The sequence below is a fragment of the Dromaius novaehollandiae genome, unplaced genomic scaffold (genome assembly GCF_036370855.1).
Source record: "Dromaius novaehollandiae isolate bDroNov1 unplaced genomic scaffold, bDroNov1.hap1 HAP1_SCAFFOLD_59, whole genome shotgun sequence".
Classification (NCBI taxonomy): Eukaryota; Metazoa; Chordata; class Aves; order Casuariiformes; family Dromaiidae; genus Dromaius; species Dromaius novaehollandiae.
Genome location: NW_026991418.1, coordinates 953,861 through 970,803, shown reverse-complemented (window position 1 = coordinate 970,803; position 16,943 = coordinate 953,861).

Below are 16,943 nucleotides of genomic sequence, written 5' to 3'. Positions count from 1 at the left end.
CCCTATTTTTTTCAATAACTGCTGAAATATTTACTATTGCTTTTTCAAGTTCACTCACTCCCAGTTGTGGAAACAGCCACCTTACGAATGACTGCAACCTAGTAGGTCGATCTATTAAAGGATTATTGACCCTCTTTTGTCTCCTTATGAATGTTCTTAGCCAGGATTTTTGGTATTTATTACTCAATTCTTTTCTTATAGTAACATTAGGGATTATTGCCCCTAAAGTACATGTCCCTGACCAATTAGGAGGTAGCACTTTTCGTGCCTTGTTTCCACACAACCAATACCATCCACTACCTTTTGGAACACGCCACCCATTTAGTTCCTTACTTGGCCACTTATAACCTATTCAGGTATCCGAGAGCAATCTTTATAACCTCCTACCTTAATGGCTCCAGTACAGTTGATCGGTTGCTTTCCATAAAGTATAGTTTTCTCCCACCATTTATTACTATTATTACATCTTTGGATACATTGATAATAATCTCCTGTCACACTCTGGACTTCCCATTCCTGTTTGGTTGTTTCATAGGCACTCCAATTAGTGGGAAGCCCTTGTTGGAAAGTTCAGGGAAGTGGGTACACACCCAGCAATCCCTCTGGTTAACTATCTTCATAGATTTCGTAATTACTTCCAAATGGAGATTGTGACTCCAAAATCCTTCCTGATTCCCTTTAATTGTTTGGCTCAGGTAACCTAGAAAAACTAACCACCACATTTCTCCCCTGGTTGTTAAGGAGAACATCATTTTTACACAGATACCGTAACAACAATATTAACCCTATTCCTAACAAACAGATTAAAGCATTTTTTCCCTGAATACAATCTAAATTTAAAACCGATTCGCTTCTAATACATCTCATATATCTTTATATATTTTTAACTTTAGAGGTTGAACTTGTTCAGCTTTCCACGTCTCTCGAGGTACTGCTTTCACTCGGGTGTAATCTAAAAGTATAACTGGATGTACCTACGGAGAGAAGAACCTTTGCCATAGACAAGAGATAATCACTTAAAATTTGATCACCCTTAACGTGCATTTGAATTTCATTTCCAGTTAAATTTACAGTGTAAGGTTTGCCATACAGAATCTCAAATGGACTAACTTTCTCCCTAACCCTTGGGGTTATTCTGGTTCTTAATAATGCCAGAGGTAAAACATCAGTCCATTTCATCTGAGTCTCCTGACACAATTTTCCTACCTGTCTCTTAATTGTTTGATTCATTCTTTCCACTTTTCCACTGGATTGTGGCCTCCAGGGGGTATGTAAGTCCCATTTAATTTGTAGTATTTTTGAGATTTGTTGTACTATTTCTGCTATAAAATGAGGTCCCCTATCTGAAGAAAACCCTTCTGGTACCCTAAATCTTGGTATGATTTCTTTTAATAACATTTTCACTACCTCCCCTGCTTTAGTGGTACGACACGGGAAAGCCTCAGGCCATCCTGAAAAGGTGTCAACAATTACCAACAAATGTTTATATCCATTACATCTTGGTAATTCAGAAAAATCAATTTGCCAGTAATCCCCAGGCATGAAGCCCCTTTTTACTTCCCCTGGGGGGGCTTCTGAATCCTGGGATTATTTCTAAGACAGATTTCACATTTTTGTGTAATACCCTTTGCAATTATTAACATACTAACTCCCACAGCAAATCTTTTAACTGTTTCAACCAATGCCTCAGCTCCCATGTGGGTACTACCATGTATTTGCTTCATCAGCTTCTTCATTATCGGCAAAGTTACCACACACTGTCCAGTAGATGTCACCCACCATCCTTCAGGAGTTTTTATGCATTTCAGTATTTCTGCTAATTTATTTTCTTTTTCAGTGTATACTGGAATTTCCATTTTTAACAGTCTCTCTGGAACTAATGCTGCCACTGACATGGATAATGCTGCCCTTTTTGCAGCCTCATCGGCCTGTTACGGAAATTAGGCTTGTCGGCCACCATAACAGGGCTCGACCCTAGGTTCCCCCAAGTAAAGTTCAGAGCCAAATCAAAACAAAGTAAATTTTAATCACACGCGTGCCGTAATTACAGCTCGAGCTGGGTGCCTCCGAAGAGGGACCCTAACATAAACAAATCCTGGGTAATTATAGTCTTTTCGACTTCCATTTCCCACCCCTCACGCGATAGTTAGACCAATAGTAATTTTTTGGTCTGGGGTCTCCTGCTCCTCATTGGGTCTCATCGTCTTTCTGAGGCAAGCTGGTTTTCTCCTTATTCTTGTTTTTTTGCAGTCTCTGATGACGGTTGTACTTCTGTTTTTGTTGGGTCTGGCGGTTGCCTCCCAAGGTCTTATTTTCCCCCATTGTTTTGGCGTCTTCCCTCTCGGAGTCGGTGACACAGGTGCGCAGACTGCGTGTGGCTCCCTTATCTTCCCAGCCTGAACGAGCTCTGAGGCACTATTTTTTATTAAACTAAGTAAAGATTCGTTACTTTTCCCACGCACGGCCTAAGGCTTCAGCAAATCTAGCCACTCATGCTAAGCAAGTTTTATATAAGTTGTGCTAAGCAGCCATTTCTAGACAGTTTCAATTCACTATTCTTTAACAGTTTCCCCCCTTTGTTTTTATGAAGCATCCCTGCTAATATTTTAAACAGAGTTCTCGAAGTCTTTCGAGGCATACTATCACTTTCCATACTCTTATATATAATATGATCGTAAGCAATAGGCATAACACAGTTAAACTGAACACAACTACTACCGGGTGCAATACATGATTATAAATCCCTGTTGTGGTTGGTGACCACCCTAGAAGAGTTTCCCAGCCATGATGTTCTCCATCCCTTTTTACCCTTTCTAAGATATGATGTATCTCTTTTGCATCATGGTGAACAGTGATTAGAGTTTTCTGTCCACTGTTCCGGATGCGCTCTAGCAGTTGATGCAAATCATCATGTTGCAGTAGTTTCCTTACCAGGGTGAGATTCATCCCAATGGGAGTAGGTAGTAAATTTTGAATTAATGTATAATTAGATTGTAACAATTGATAAGACGTGATAGGAGCTGAATAACTGAAATCACATCCCATGATTTTGGTAAAGCTACAAATACAAATATTTCAATGATTACTCATATCTACTACAATGCCATCTATAACTATAAGACTACAAAAGGTTCTCATACGTACACACCCTCTCCCAATATATACAAGTATAGTTGCAGGTGTTTCATCAGGGTGTATTTCAAAGTGACAAACATTTTGCTCAGTGTCAAGACAAATGTCTTGGGCTTTGATGGTATTACTTTCACAAATAAACCCTTGCTGTTCCTGTACAATACATGCGCTAACGTCCACAGTTTGCCATTTATTTCCATTTCGTTGGGCCCATACTCTGTGTTCCAATGGATAGAGTATAGCTCCATTGTGATTTAATCCTAACGCAATGATTGGATATATTGTATATGTTGGAGCATTACGTATTGTTGAAACAAAGGCTGTGGCCTTAGTGTTGATAGGATCATAAGTAAAATTGACCAGATACCACCAGGATTGGAATTCCTTTTCAAATTCGGTCACATTATCCCAAATTACCTTTCGAATTTCAGTGGGTAAAGTGCCTTCTTCCCCTCCCTTATAATCGCTGCTGCCATAGATTGCATCCACAGTTGAGCTTGGATGCAACTGAGGGCCAGGGAAATATTAATTTGGGCTTCCCCAAGTGCATCCACTATCAAGTGGTGATCTTTTTCATTCATTTTTTCCCACTGAGGTAATATCTCGGATGAAAGCCATTGGTTAGTTCCTAATGCTAATAGAGAAGACCTCAATGGATGTTTTAATCTGTATAAGTCACTTGTTGTTGTGCTCAGTTTATTTACGAGTACTTCAGCATCTATACTGTTTAGGACTCCCAATCCTGTTCCTATGATACCGGTCACATCTCTCCTTGTTCATTTTGGAGAGGTGAGGGTTCGCCTATGTAACCACGCCGTCCATCCCACATAGGACGTACCTAAGAATGGTGAACAGGTCGGTTTGATTGTAGAGATATAATTTGCATTAATAGCTCTACTCGTTTGAGAGACCATGATGGATTAAATAACACTCGTTGTTGGCCTGTATTTCTAATCACATACGGTCCAATTTCAAAGATTTGTGGGGATAAGGTTTTCTTACTCTTCACGGTAACAGAGTTATTTATATTGGTGGAAATAATTGTAGTCAGGGTAGGTATTGCTGTACTGGGCTCAATAATGTCTATTTTAAATTCAAATGATAGTCCCACATTGTGGTGAGCCCACAGGCAAACTATAAAAACAGGTTGTTCTAAGGTAAAATTGTACCAACAATCCAGTTTTTCAGTGGCACAAATTTTCCTTTCTTTTTCATTTGATTTGATTTTAGTGAGAGAGATTTGAGTTGCCTTCTCATGGGTGGACCCATTGATCACTCGACACCCTATCTTTATTTCCTTTCCTGTCCTTCCCAGGAGTTGGGGAAGTTGGTTAGTATTATCCCAGCTCCATTCATTTTCTGAGTATACTTCAGTTCCATGCATGAGCAGGGTTGAGAGGTTTAAGTTTTTATCGGAACTTAATCCCATACTTCTGGTATACTTAACACGGGCCTGGGACCATGGCCACTCTAAGGTTCTTTGACCACAGGTTACAGAAAGTAGCATCAAGCTTTACGTGGTTGTTTTCACTGTTCTGCTGCAACCTCTGCTGTGTTTGCTTCTTGGACTGTCACTCGTTTCACGTGAGAGTGGTGAATCCAATTCTCTTTTCCTAGAATTTTAACAGCGCAGTAAGAACTTAACAATACAGTATAGGGTCCTTCCCATTTTGGTTCTAGTTTTGTTTTTCGCGAGAATACCTTTATCAACACTTTATCTCCAGGCTGTATAGCATGTGCCTGAATGTCTGATGGCACCGGCTGAAACCACTGAGCCTGATTTTGCAAGGCCTTAAACCGTTCTTGTAAGGCTAGTACCTATTGTGTTACTCGTTCATCTCCGTCTAATAGGCTGGTCTTAGCAGGGATATAAGTCCCTGGTATCGCTAAATGTCTCCCAAAAAGAATTTCTGCTGGTGGTAGTCCTATGGGTTGCCGTGGAGAATTTCGAACATCCCACAGAGCTAAGTTTAATGCCTCTGGCCATTTTAGGCTAGCATGTGTGCATATTCTTGCTATTTTCTCTTTTAATGTTCTATTCATTCTTTCTACTTGTCCTGAAGATTGTGGGTGATAAGGAGCATGTAGGTTTCTTTTTATTCCTAACGATTTACATAACTGATTGATTATGCTTGCTGTAAAATGGGCACCCCTGTCTGAATCAATGGCTTCTGGGACCCCATACCTGGGTATGATTTCCTTCAGTAAGGCTTTTACCATTCCCCCTGTGTCAGCCTTTCTTGTTGGAAAAGCTTCTACCCAGCCTGATAACTGATCTATTATCACTAACAAGTGTTTCTATCCATAGACAGATGGCATATCTGCATAAGCTATTTGCAGCTTCTGGAAAGGGAAGTAAGCCCATGGTCGTCCCCCCCAAATCTGAGCTTGGCTTGTTATTTGAAAACTTTTGGCAGGTCGGGCAGCTATTTGTTATTCTTCTAGCAGCTGCATAGATTCCTGGAGCAGCCCATACTTTCTGTACCTGTTTAGCTATTCCCTCGGCTCCCCCATAAGCTTTATCGTGAAACCACCTAGCTATAGTAATTAAATATTTTTTTGGTAGAATTGGTTTTTCCCCAATTGTCCATATTCCATCACCATTTTGTTTTGCTTCCCACTGTTCCCATTGTTTTTTCTCTTCCACTGAGCAGTCTTTTTCATACATAGTTTTGGGGTCTATTAAGTTTGGCCACTCACTCTGGTCCATCCTTGGAACTGCCCCCATACATTCTCTCAGAGGTTGTTGAGCTGCAGCCCTCGCAGCAGCGTTGGCTAGAGCATTTCCTCTGCTAATTTCTGTAGTGTCTTTAGTATGGGCTGGGCAGTGTATTACCGCAATTTCTTTGGGCAGTTGAACTGCTTCCAGCAAATTACGTATTTCTTCTCCATTAGCTAATTTCTTTCCTGATGACGACAAGAATCCTCGTTCTTTCCATAACATCCCTGTTGCATGACACACTCCAAATGCATATTTAGAGTCGGTATAGATATTTACCCGCAAGCTCTTACCTATTTTTTGCTGCTTGGGTCAATGCTATTAATTCTGCTCCTTGAGCACTTACTGATGGAGACAAAGGATTGGCCTCGAGCACCTCAAAGACGTTAGTGACAGCATAGCCGGAGTGACGTCTTCCGTCCAAATAATAGGATGACCCATCTGTAAACAGAACTAAGTCCGGGTTCTCCAAAGGTTCATCTTTAAGGTCCTCCCGGGGCTTGCTCGAGCTGACGACCACCTGCTCACAGGAATGATGTGGCTCTCCGTCCTCCGGTTGAGGCAATAGCGTTGCTGGATTCAAAATATTGCATCTTTTGAAAGTCACATTATCTGCATGCAGTATTATCAGTTCATAGCGGTCAGCTCTCTGTGGGGATAGTGCTTGAGTCGCATATTGCTTCATTAACAGTTCTACTTCATGTGGCACATACACAGTCAATGAATGACCCAAAACCACAGGTCGTGTTTTTTTCAGTAAGAGCTGCAGTAGCTGCTGTTGCTCTGATGCGTCCTGGAGTGCCTTTAGCTACCTCATCTAGTTGCGTGGAGTAATAGGCCACTGGTCTACGGTGAGGGCCTAGTTTTTGGGTGAGTACCCCACTTGCTACTCCCTGTCGCTCATGGACAAATAATTCAAATAGTTTGCTATAATCTGGTAACCCGAGAGCAGGGGCTGAAACCAACGCTTTTTTCACAGATGTAAAAGCTTTCTCCCTTTCCCTCGGGCCTTGGGCCCCAGGCCAAAGGCTCTATCTCCTCCTTTTTTGTTGCCTGTACCAGAGGCTTAGTAAGTTCTGCTAACCCCGGAATCCACGGTCGGCAGAATCCTACAGCTCCTAAAAATCCCCTAAGCTGTTTTTTTGTTACAGGACGAGGCATATCAAGAATTGTCTTTACTCGTTCTGGATCAACTAACCTGTGTCCTTCTCTTAAGATAAAACCCAAATATTTTACCTCTCTTTGACACAGCTGGAGTTTAGACAGAGATGCTCGATGCCCTTTTTCTGCAAGAGCGTTACATAGAGAAACAGTATCTTTCAAACATGTCTCATAATCTTTACTTGCTAATAACAAATCATCTACATATTGTATTAATGCAGAATGTCCTGGAAGTTCGATATCTGAGAGGTCATTTTTAAGTATACGCGAAAAAACAGTCGGAGACCCAGTAAATCCCTGTGGCAGCCTTGTCCAAGTTAATTGTTGTCCCTTTCAAGTGAAAGCAAAGAGATCTTGGCTATCTTCAGCTATCGGTATACTAAAAAAGGCTGCTGTTAGGTCAGTCACAGTAAAATAAGTTGCCCAGTGGGGTATCTGTAGTAAAATGGTTGATGGGTCGGGGACTACTGGATGTGGAGCAATTACATGTTGGTTTATAGCCCTTAAGTCTTGTACAAAGCGATACTCTGGATCACCATCAGCATCTTGCCTGTTCTTTTTAACTGGCAGAATTGGGGTGTTATATGGGGATTCACAGACTCTAAGGATACCCATTTTCAGATAATGATCAGTTTGTTTTTGGATACTCTTCTCTGCTTCCTTTGGGATAGGATATTGTTTAACTGCAGGAGGCAATCCCCCCTTTGTTTTTATCGAGACTGGACCGGCTGATTTCAGTAGTCCCACATCCATTCCTGAAGAGCTCCATAATTTTTTAGAAACTGATTCTAAACCTGTTGGAATTTGCAGATTAGTTGACTCTGGTTCTGGTGTCTTAGCCAGAACACATGAACCCATAATTATTAGCTTTATCCCTTCCGGCTGTAAGCAGATCTGAGTATCCAAGGCTTGCAGGAGATCTCTCCCCAAAAGGCATATAGGTGCGTCTGTGGAAATTATAAAATGTCCCCACACTGTTTTACCCTCAATAGTGAGTAATAAGGGCTTAGATAACATTCATTCGCCCTTTCCCATCACTCCTTGCATCACTATTTTATCTGATGATTTGCATCCTTTAGGCTCAAAATTTAAAAGGGAAAGGGTGGCTCCAGTATCCACTAGAAAGGGAACTTCTAAACCTTCAGTATTGCCATTACGTGACCCTCAAAATCCAAAACTACATCCCATAAATTTACTCCAATTTCCACAGTATTTTCTGAGTCTCCTGTTTCCTCTCATTGTGGATTGACTGGGAATCGCCTGGTCTCCTCCTTAGTGTTTGATTGTCTCATGCCGGTTCCTCTGTTCCTAACTACACGGGGCCTCACTGGGCACTCCTGCTGCCAGTGTCCTTGTTCCCCACAATAATAACAAACATCATTAACTCCTGACTGTACAGCACGTTCACTTTGGTTCCATCTATCTCTCCTGGCTCTTTCACGTCCCCTCCCCCTGGGTCCTCTAAATCCATCTCTTAACACAGCTGCTAACACACTAACTTCCTCTTTTTTTTGCTGTCTCTTTTCTTTTGCCCTCTCCTCCTCTCGACTATTATACACAAATGTGGCTAAACGTATTATTTCATCCATTCGCTTTCCTGGCCAGTCAGGAACATGTTTGGAAAACTACTTTCTAATGTCCGGGGCTGCTTGGTCTACAAATGTGGAAATCATTAGCGGCCTGTTAGCCTCGGCTTCTGGGTCTAGTCCTCCCCCATACATTCTGACTTGCTTAATTAGCCTAGCAAAGAAAGCCGAGGGGTGTTCCTCTGCCTGTTGCTGACACTCCCTTACTTTAGACCAATTTGCAGTCTTTTGTCCTGCCAAACGTATAGCTTCTTCTAAGCCCTCTCTGGCTAATTGCAACTGCCTGTAATCTGCATCTACATTATGATTCCATCCGGGGTCCACAGCTGGCCAGGCTGTTTGAGCAGCCCCAACACACCCCTCTGCTGCCCAACGGCGGTTTGCATCCAAACTTGAGCACCTTTCATCTGGAGTGAACACAGATTCAAGGAGCATTTGTACATCTCCCCAGGTAGGGTCATACGCCCGCATAATTCCCCTTATGATTTGTAACACTCTTTCTGGATCATCCCTAAGTCTGGGGAGCCGTTGACTCCATATAATTAAATCTTGGGGTCTCCAGGGTCGGTAAACTCGTGTTGTGGCGACCCGAGGTACCCCTTCCAGACCGGGTGGGGGCACTCCTGGCACAGGAAGGCCTTCCAGAGGAGCTTGAAAGGCGGGGGCGGAAGGCAAGCGGGGGTGTAGGGAAGCTGAAGCAGAGGGTAGCGCATAGGGTGGAATAGTTTCCACAAGCGTTTCAGCAGCTGCGGTACTTACAGCATTCTGAGGAAAGAGTCTCTCTTTCCTAGGCGCCTCTTTTCATCTAGCAAATGCCCAGTTGTCCCATACATACCAGTAATCCATTTGTCTGGGGAACCTATTCTGCAAATGATGACGCAGGAAAGTTAGTTCCTGGTAACTGAAGGACCCCTGGGGTGGCCATCGCTCTGCCAGATTACCTTCCTTAGTCAGGAACGGCCAATCCTCCTGACATAGTTGGACTAACCTTTTTCTCCCTAAATTTTTGGTACCATCAATCTTACTCCAGTTTACCAAAATTTCGGCTAAGGGCGTCCCCTTTTCTATGCCGAAATTATTTCCCATATTGAGTTCCTGAAAAGTGCGTCTTAAGCAAATCAGGCAGTGCACTTCCTTCCCGGTAACACCAGTCCCTGTAGCTGGTGTGATCACACACACTATTTCTCTCCCTCTCTTTCTCTCGCTCTCTGGGAACTGCACTCACACCACCCGCGTCTTTAACTGCTAGGACTGCTGTCCCTTCGCAGCAGGCGGCTTCTCAGCCGACGGGTGCCCCAATCGGTTCCCAGGCTACACGCACTCACACACACACACACACACACACACACACACACAAACACACAGTGCTGTTTACACTCACACCAGTCACGGTGACTCTAGATTTCGGTCTTACAGTTTTGCAGTGCGCCTTATGCTGATCAGGCTGCACAACCCTCCTCCGGCCGGACCGAGCTGGGACTTAAAACCCACTCTAACCCTGGGGATGGGACTCCTACCTGTCCCCCTGGTATGCCTTACAGTGGCCAGCCCGCGTACCCCCCCCACACACCTGGTACGCCTTACGGTGATCAGTCCGCGTACCCTTTCAGTGCACTGTTACCAGACCAGAATTTAGAATTTAGGCGGGAGTTTAAGACTCACCTTCTCGGTGCCTCTCGTTGCCAAAGATCCCAGGTGAACTCACCCGATGGCGCCAGATGATTGTTTGGAGATGAGAGGCCCCAACAGTGGTCGCCTAGGGTCCCATCTGGGGTGCCAAACTGTTATGGAAATTAGGCCTGTCGGCCACCATAACAGGGCTCGACCCTAGGTTCCCCCAAGTAAAGTTCAGAGCCAAATCAAAACAAATCAGATAATTTTAATCACGCGCGTACCGTAATTACAGCTCGAGCTGGGTGCCTCCGAAGAGGGACCCTAACATAAACAAATCCTGGGTAATTATAGTCTTTTCGACTTCCATTTCCCACCCCTCACGCGGTAGTTAGCCCAATAGTAATTTTTTGGTCTGGGGTCTCCTGCTCCTGATTGGGTCTCATCATCTTTCTGAGCCAAGCTGGTTTTCTCCTTTTTTTTGTTTTTTTGCAGTCTCTGATGATGGTTGTACCTCTGTTTTTGTTGGGTCTGGCGGCTGTTTCCCAAGGTCTTATTTTCCCAATTGTTTTGGCGTCTTCCCTCTCGGAGTCGGTGACACAGGAGCGCAGACTGCGTGTGGCTTCCTTATTTTCCCAGCCTGAATGAGCTCTGAGGCACTATTTTTTATTAAACTAGGTAAAGATTCGTTACTTTTCCCACATGCAGCCTAAGGCTTCAGCAAATCTAGCCACTCATGCTAAGCAAGTTTTATGTAAGTTGTGCTAAGCAGCTATTTCTAGACAGTTTCAATTCACTATTCTTTAACACTCACAAACACAGCCAGCAGCCAGGGGCCTCTCTCTCGCCTATGAGGCACTGAGGCTGCTGTGACCTCACAAGCCCACCCAGCAGTCATTGGCCTCAAACTGGCCTATCAGGCACTGAGGCTGCTGTGACCTCACAAGCACGGCCAGCAGGCATGGGCATCCAACTGCCCTATAAGACACTGAGGCTGCTGTGACGTCACAAGCAAAGCCAGCAGCTGTGGGTCTGCCACTGGCCTGTCAGGCAATAGGACTGCTGTGACCTGACAAGCACAGCCAGCAGCTATGGGCCTGCCACTGGCCTATAGGGCACTGAGGCTGCTGTGACCTCACAAGCACAGCGAGGAGCCAGAGGCCTGCCATTGCCCTATAAGGTACAGAGACAAATGTGACCTCAAAAGGCAGCCAGCAGACGGGGCCTCCCACGGGCCTATCAGGAAATAGGACTGCTGTGACCTCACAAGCACAGCCAGCAGCTATGGGCCTGCCACTGGCCTATGAGGCACTGAGGCTTCTCTGACCTCACAAGCACAACCAGCAGCTATGGACCTCGCACTGGCTATCAGGCACTCATACTGCTGTGACCTCACAAGCACAGCCAGCAGCCATGGGCCTGCCCCTGGTGTATGAGGAACTAGGACTCCTGTGCCTTCACAAGCACAGGCAGCAGCTGTGGGCCTGCCACTGAACTGTGAAGCACGGAGACAAACATGGCCTCACAAGCACAACCAGCAGCCAGGGGCCTGCCACTGCCCTATGAGACACTGAGGCTGCTGTGACCTCACAAGCAAAGCCAGCAGCCAGGGGACTCCCTTTGGCCTATGAGGCACTGATGCTGCTATGACCTCACAAGGACAGCCAACAGCCAGGAGCCATCCCACTGGCCTATCAGGCTATAGGACTGCTGTGACCTCACAAGCACAGCCAGCAGCTATGGGCCTGCCAGTGACCTATCAGACACGTGTCGCGGCCCGAAAGGAGTCGTTCAGGACGACCTCCCTCCCCTTAGGACCAACGACCAAGTTCGTGATGCCCTTGCACTCAATTAAGGTGAAAACGACACCAGCCAACCAGTTTAAGATTTATTAAGGCAAAATGGAATCAACTAACGAGACATGTCCCGCGTCACACGTTTAGGGAAAAAGAGAGGAAAAGGGGAAGAGAGAGAGAGAAAGATATCACCACCCGTGGATCCAGCGGCGTCCCGTTGGTCCTCTTCTTTTGGGAGTCCTTGCGGCGGGGCGGGGGGGCAGAGGGGGGAAGCTCCCGTCTGGTTCCGCTGACTCTGCTCGAGTTCTTCAGTCGTCGCAAGCAAGCCCCCCCATTCACACAGTCTGCAGTTTTTATAGGTTCTTGCCCGGCCTCTGGGAGGTGCTTCCTCGCTTCCCATGCAGATTAACCGTAATGCGCAGTCCGCCCTCTCGGAACCTTCCAGAAATGGGCTGGGGTATCTGGGGGTCTCCTGCTCATGCGCAGATGGCAAATGAGTACGTGCGGTTCGTGCCCTAGAGACGCCCTTCTGCCCTTTTCGCACCCTTTTTACCCCGTGCAGGTGCACGAGGTTGTTTACTTCGCAGACGGCTCCCGGGGGCGCCAGCGCGGCATTGCCCGACACACCTTGGCAGCGGCAGCTTTGCAGCAGCAGCAGCAATGTCAAGACAAAACCGCATTTAGTACCGGTCCTCTACACCACCCCGTGTCTCAACATTGCAGCTTGGCAGCAGGAGAGAGAGAGAGAGAAAGCAAGCAAGCAAGCAAGCAAGGAAAGGAGAGAGAATTAGGGACGGGGGGGAAGTCGTGGGAACAACATGGGTTTGGGTAAAAAATAAAGTGCTTAACAGTGATTAAACAGAGGTCTTGCTCAATGCAAGCTTATTCTTTAACAACTTCAACAACATTTAACTTTACAAAACAGACATCAAAACTGAGTTAATGAGGTAGGATTGTTACAATAGGCATAAAACAGCTGGCAAATGCGCCGTGGATGTCAATATGCAATTTCCTCCTTCAGGAGAAACTGGGAAATGATGGGTACTGTGGTTGGCCACGGCCAATGGATGGCACGGATTTTCTTTATGCCGTCCGGCAAGGTGGTAGGAACAAATTGCATATTTGACACAACATGTCCGATTAATTGAACAAAGCAAGGAATTATACAAGAACATTAAGGCGGCAACTGCACCTAACAAATACAATATTAACTGTTTCACCCACGGTGCCCCCAGTAACCAGGACTACAAATCGCCACTCCAGCCATTCCAGGTTTGGACGAGGACGTGGGCTATTTTTCTGATATCTTTGGTTAACTGGAGAACTACTTCGCCTACATCATCTATTTCCAAACAACAGTTAGGAATATTTAATTTCCCACACACTTCTCCCTCTTCAGCTAACAGGTAATCTAAAAACCATGTGGTGCTGAAGGATTGCCGTGCGCATCTGTTGGGATTGCCAAGTTAGAAGATCTATCGTGTCAGCGGTTTTGTTGGTAATAATTTCTAGAGCCGCTTGTAGTCTGATTATTTCCCCATTTTTGCGTCCCGCCCAAATTTCCCTTAATGGATCGCGTCTTACAGGCAACACTTCTGTCTCCAAGGTTATCATATACCTTTATGCCTAACCGAGGTCCACTTGCTTCTGGCAAAAGGAAAAACAAAGGTCTGATAATCCCTATATAACAAATTCCCAACCACCCCGTGGGTAAAAATGTATATGCTGTGTGCCTGCATATCCAGTAATGCCCCTTCTTAGCTCCAATGCCCTGAGCAAATGGCCCGTTTATCCCTGGTGGGAATTGAAAGTAAGTTGCACCTCTGTGGCCCAGAGGGCTGAAGAAGGTGGTTGCCCCATCACCTATTTGGCCGGTACAATACCAAGCCCCAGAAGTGTATTCTGGTGGTAGGTTTGCCATAGCACATATAAGCACATTAAGACAAGAAGTATCTTTCCAACACAGGTTAAGAATGCCATTCTTGGCTGTTGTGTTTTCAACAATAAAGCTAATTATGATCGCAGCACACAATTACAAAAAATGATAAAAATAACTGTTATAACTACCACAGGTAGTATCGTTGAGGACACTCAAGCTCAACATAAGACAAGTCTTCTTCCCCAGTGCCCTCTTCCTTTTACATTGTTGACCTAAAAGGAAGGGAGGATCCACCTGGCATGGATTCTATGATCTTTCCCATGGGCATCAGTAGCTACCCATGCATACAGATTTTTTGAAGCTTTTAGTACTAGAGGTATTTGTCCCACAGTGGGTAAGTCCACTAGAACCGGTTGTCCCGGGTAATACAAGGGATTCCTCGGTTTCTTATTCTCCCCAGTCCCAGGTAAGAGGGATGGAGGATTAGGGCAAAAAGCAGCGAGTCTGGGGCAGCCATTTACTCCCCATCGTCCATTGACTTTAGTTACTGCATCAGATATTTGTCGCGCCCATCCGGGATTGTGCGGTCTCAGGGTTCGTTTTAAGAGTCCTGGGGTGCAGACGGGGTCTTGGGATAAGGGAGGAGGAACTTTGGGGTTTGAGGAAGATGGGGTTCCCCTTATCCTGTCCCAACTTCTTACCAAACCTTCCAGGTTGGGAGTTGGTAACCTATCCATGACTTCTCTGGGAATTCCCTTTGAAATGCCTTCTGCCCATAATAATTGTCTCCTGCTATCCAACACCCGTACCGGTTTCCCAGGATGTGGGTGTTGCAGTGATTTATATTGCCTCCCACTTTCCTCAACTCTTCTTATTTCTGCTTTATGCTTTGTTTCCCCCTGGCCAGTGAATCCCATACGCCTTCCGTAATTAATTAGCTCCTGTGCCACCTCCCCCCAAGTCATGTCGGGGGGGCCTCCCCTTCGTCTCAGTCGGGGAGTTCGTAATCGGTCTTGCAGCTGAACAGCATATAGTTTTAAAGCATCAGGAAGTCCCCTGATCAGAGGATGTGACCTCTCGGGGTCTGCCACACACTGCATGGGGGAGGGCTGCTGCAGAAGCAGCAAACGGTCATGCATCAATTGGAGGCAAGCAGTTTTCTGCACGCTTTCCAGAATGTGGCCCGCTGTGGGTGTTTTAATAGAAAAAGGGTCTCCTCTTTCCATTGGGTCTAATCCTCCTGCCCAGTAGGCTACCCTCTGGGTCAAGGACCATGGTTCCCTGTTATCATTTGTGGTTAGAAAGACTCTGGGTCCCCAATATCCTCTAGCTTCATCTTCGCTCAGCAGAATGCGATCCCCCCCGGTGAGGGAGACTCTCCACACATACTCAGTTTCAGTTTCCCGGGAGCCCCGGGAGTATTTTTCCGAAGTCCTGAGGGGAATAGGGGATCATACGCGTGGTACGTCGTTGAATACCCCCCTGACCATTGTCAGTGGTTTCCGTTTTAATCAAGGGTCTCATTACTACGTTCCCATCTCCAGGATAAAAGGAGTTCCTGCTGTCTTCTAATTCTTTAATTGGATATATGGATTTTAGATCAGATGCCTGTTTTCCGTCTAGTTCGGCCACATTCGAGAATCCCGGTTCACTATCATCAACCCCCCGCCTGTTTTCTTCCAATTCAGACCGCAGGATTCTCTCTCGGTCTAGTGAGTCTGATAAGATTATGTGAAGCCGCTGAGTATGGTTGCGCTCCGCAGTGAGTTGACTTTGCAAGTTTCTTACCTGTTCTTGCAAAGACTCAACTGTCTCTTTGGCTCGACTCCGGGAGTCTTGCAAGAACTCGATTGTCTCTTTGGCTTGACTCTGGGAGTTTCTTATGTGTTCTCCCAAGGACTCAATGGTCTTTTTATCACCTTGCCTCCCCCACCGGGCAGCAATTAGTGCTGCCCCTAAAACACCACAAACTGTTGCCTGAGCCATGCCAAGAGAGAGCAGGGCTTTATAGCCCTTCAGATTCTCAAAAGAGGATTATCCTTCATTGTCAGATCCTCTGTACTACAAATTATTCACAAGCACAGCACACTGTCACGGGCCTGCCACTGCCATAAAGGGCACGGAGGCTGCTGTGACCTCACAAGCACAGCCAGCAGCCAGGGGCCTGCCATTGGCCTGTGAAGCACTGAGGCTGCAGTGACCTCACAAATACAGCGAGGAGCAAGAGGCCTGCCATTGCCCTATAAGGTACAGAGACAAATGTGACCTCAAAAGGCAGCCAGCAGACAGAGGCCTGCCACGGGCCTATCAGGAAATAGGACTGCTGTGACCTTACAAGCACAGCCAGCAGCTATGGGCCTGCCACTGTGCTATGAGGCATTGAGGCTGCTATGACCTCAACAAGCACAGTCAGCAGCCAGGGGCCTGCTGCTGGCCTCTCAGGCTGTAGGAGTGTTGTGACCTGACAAGCACAGCCAGCAGCTATGGGCCTGCCACTGGCCTATAGGGTACAGAGGCTGATGTGACCTCACAAGCACAGCCAGCAGCCATTGGCCTGCCACTGTCCAAACAGGCACTGAGGCTGCTTTGACCTAACCAGCACACCAAGCAGCCATTGGCCTCCCTCTGGCCTACAGGAAAAGGAGGCTGCTGTGACCTCACAAGCACAGCCAGCAGCCAGGGGCCTCCCACTGCACTATAAGGTACAGAGACAAATGTGACCTCAAAAGGCAGCCAGCAGACAGAGGCCTGCCACGGGCCTATCAGGAAATAGGACTGCTGTGACCTTACAAGCACAGCCAGCAGCTATGGGCCTGCCACTGGCTTATGATGCATGGAGGCTGCTGTGACCTCAAAAGCACACCAAGCAGCCATTGGCCGCCCATGGGCCTGTCAGGCACTGAGGCTGCTGTGACCTCACAACCACAGTCAGCAGCCAGGGGCCTGCTGCTGGCCTATCAGGCTGTAGGAGTGTTGTGACCTGACAAGCACAGCCAGCAGCTATGGGCCTGCCTCTGGCCTACAGGAAAAGGAGGCTGCTGTGACCTCACAAGCACAGC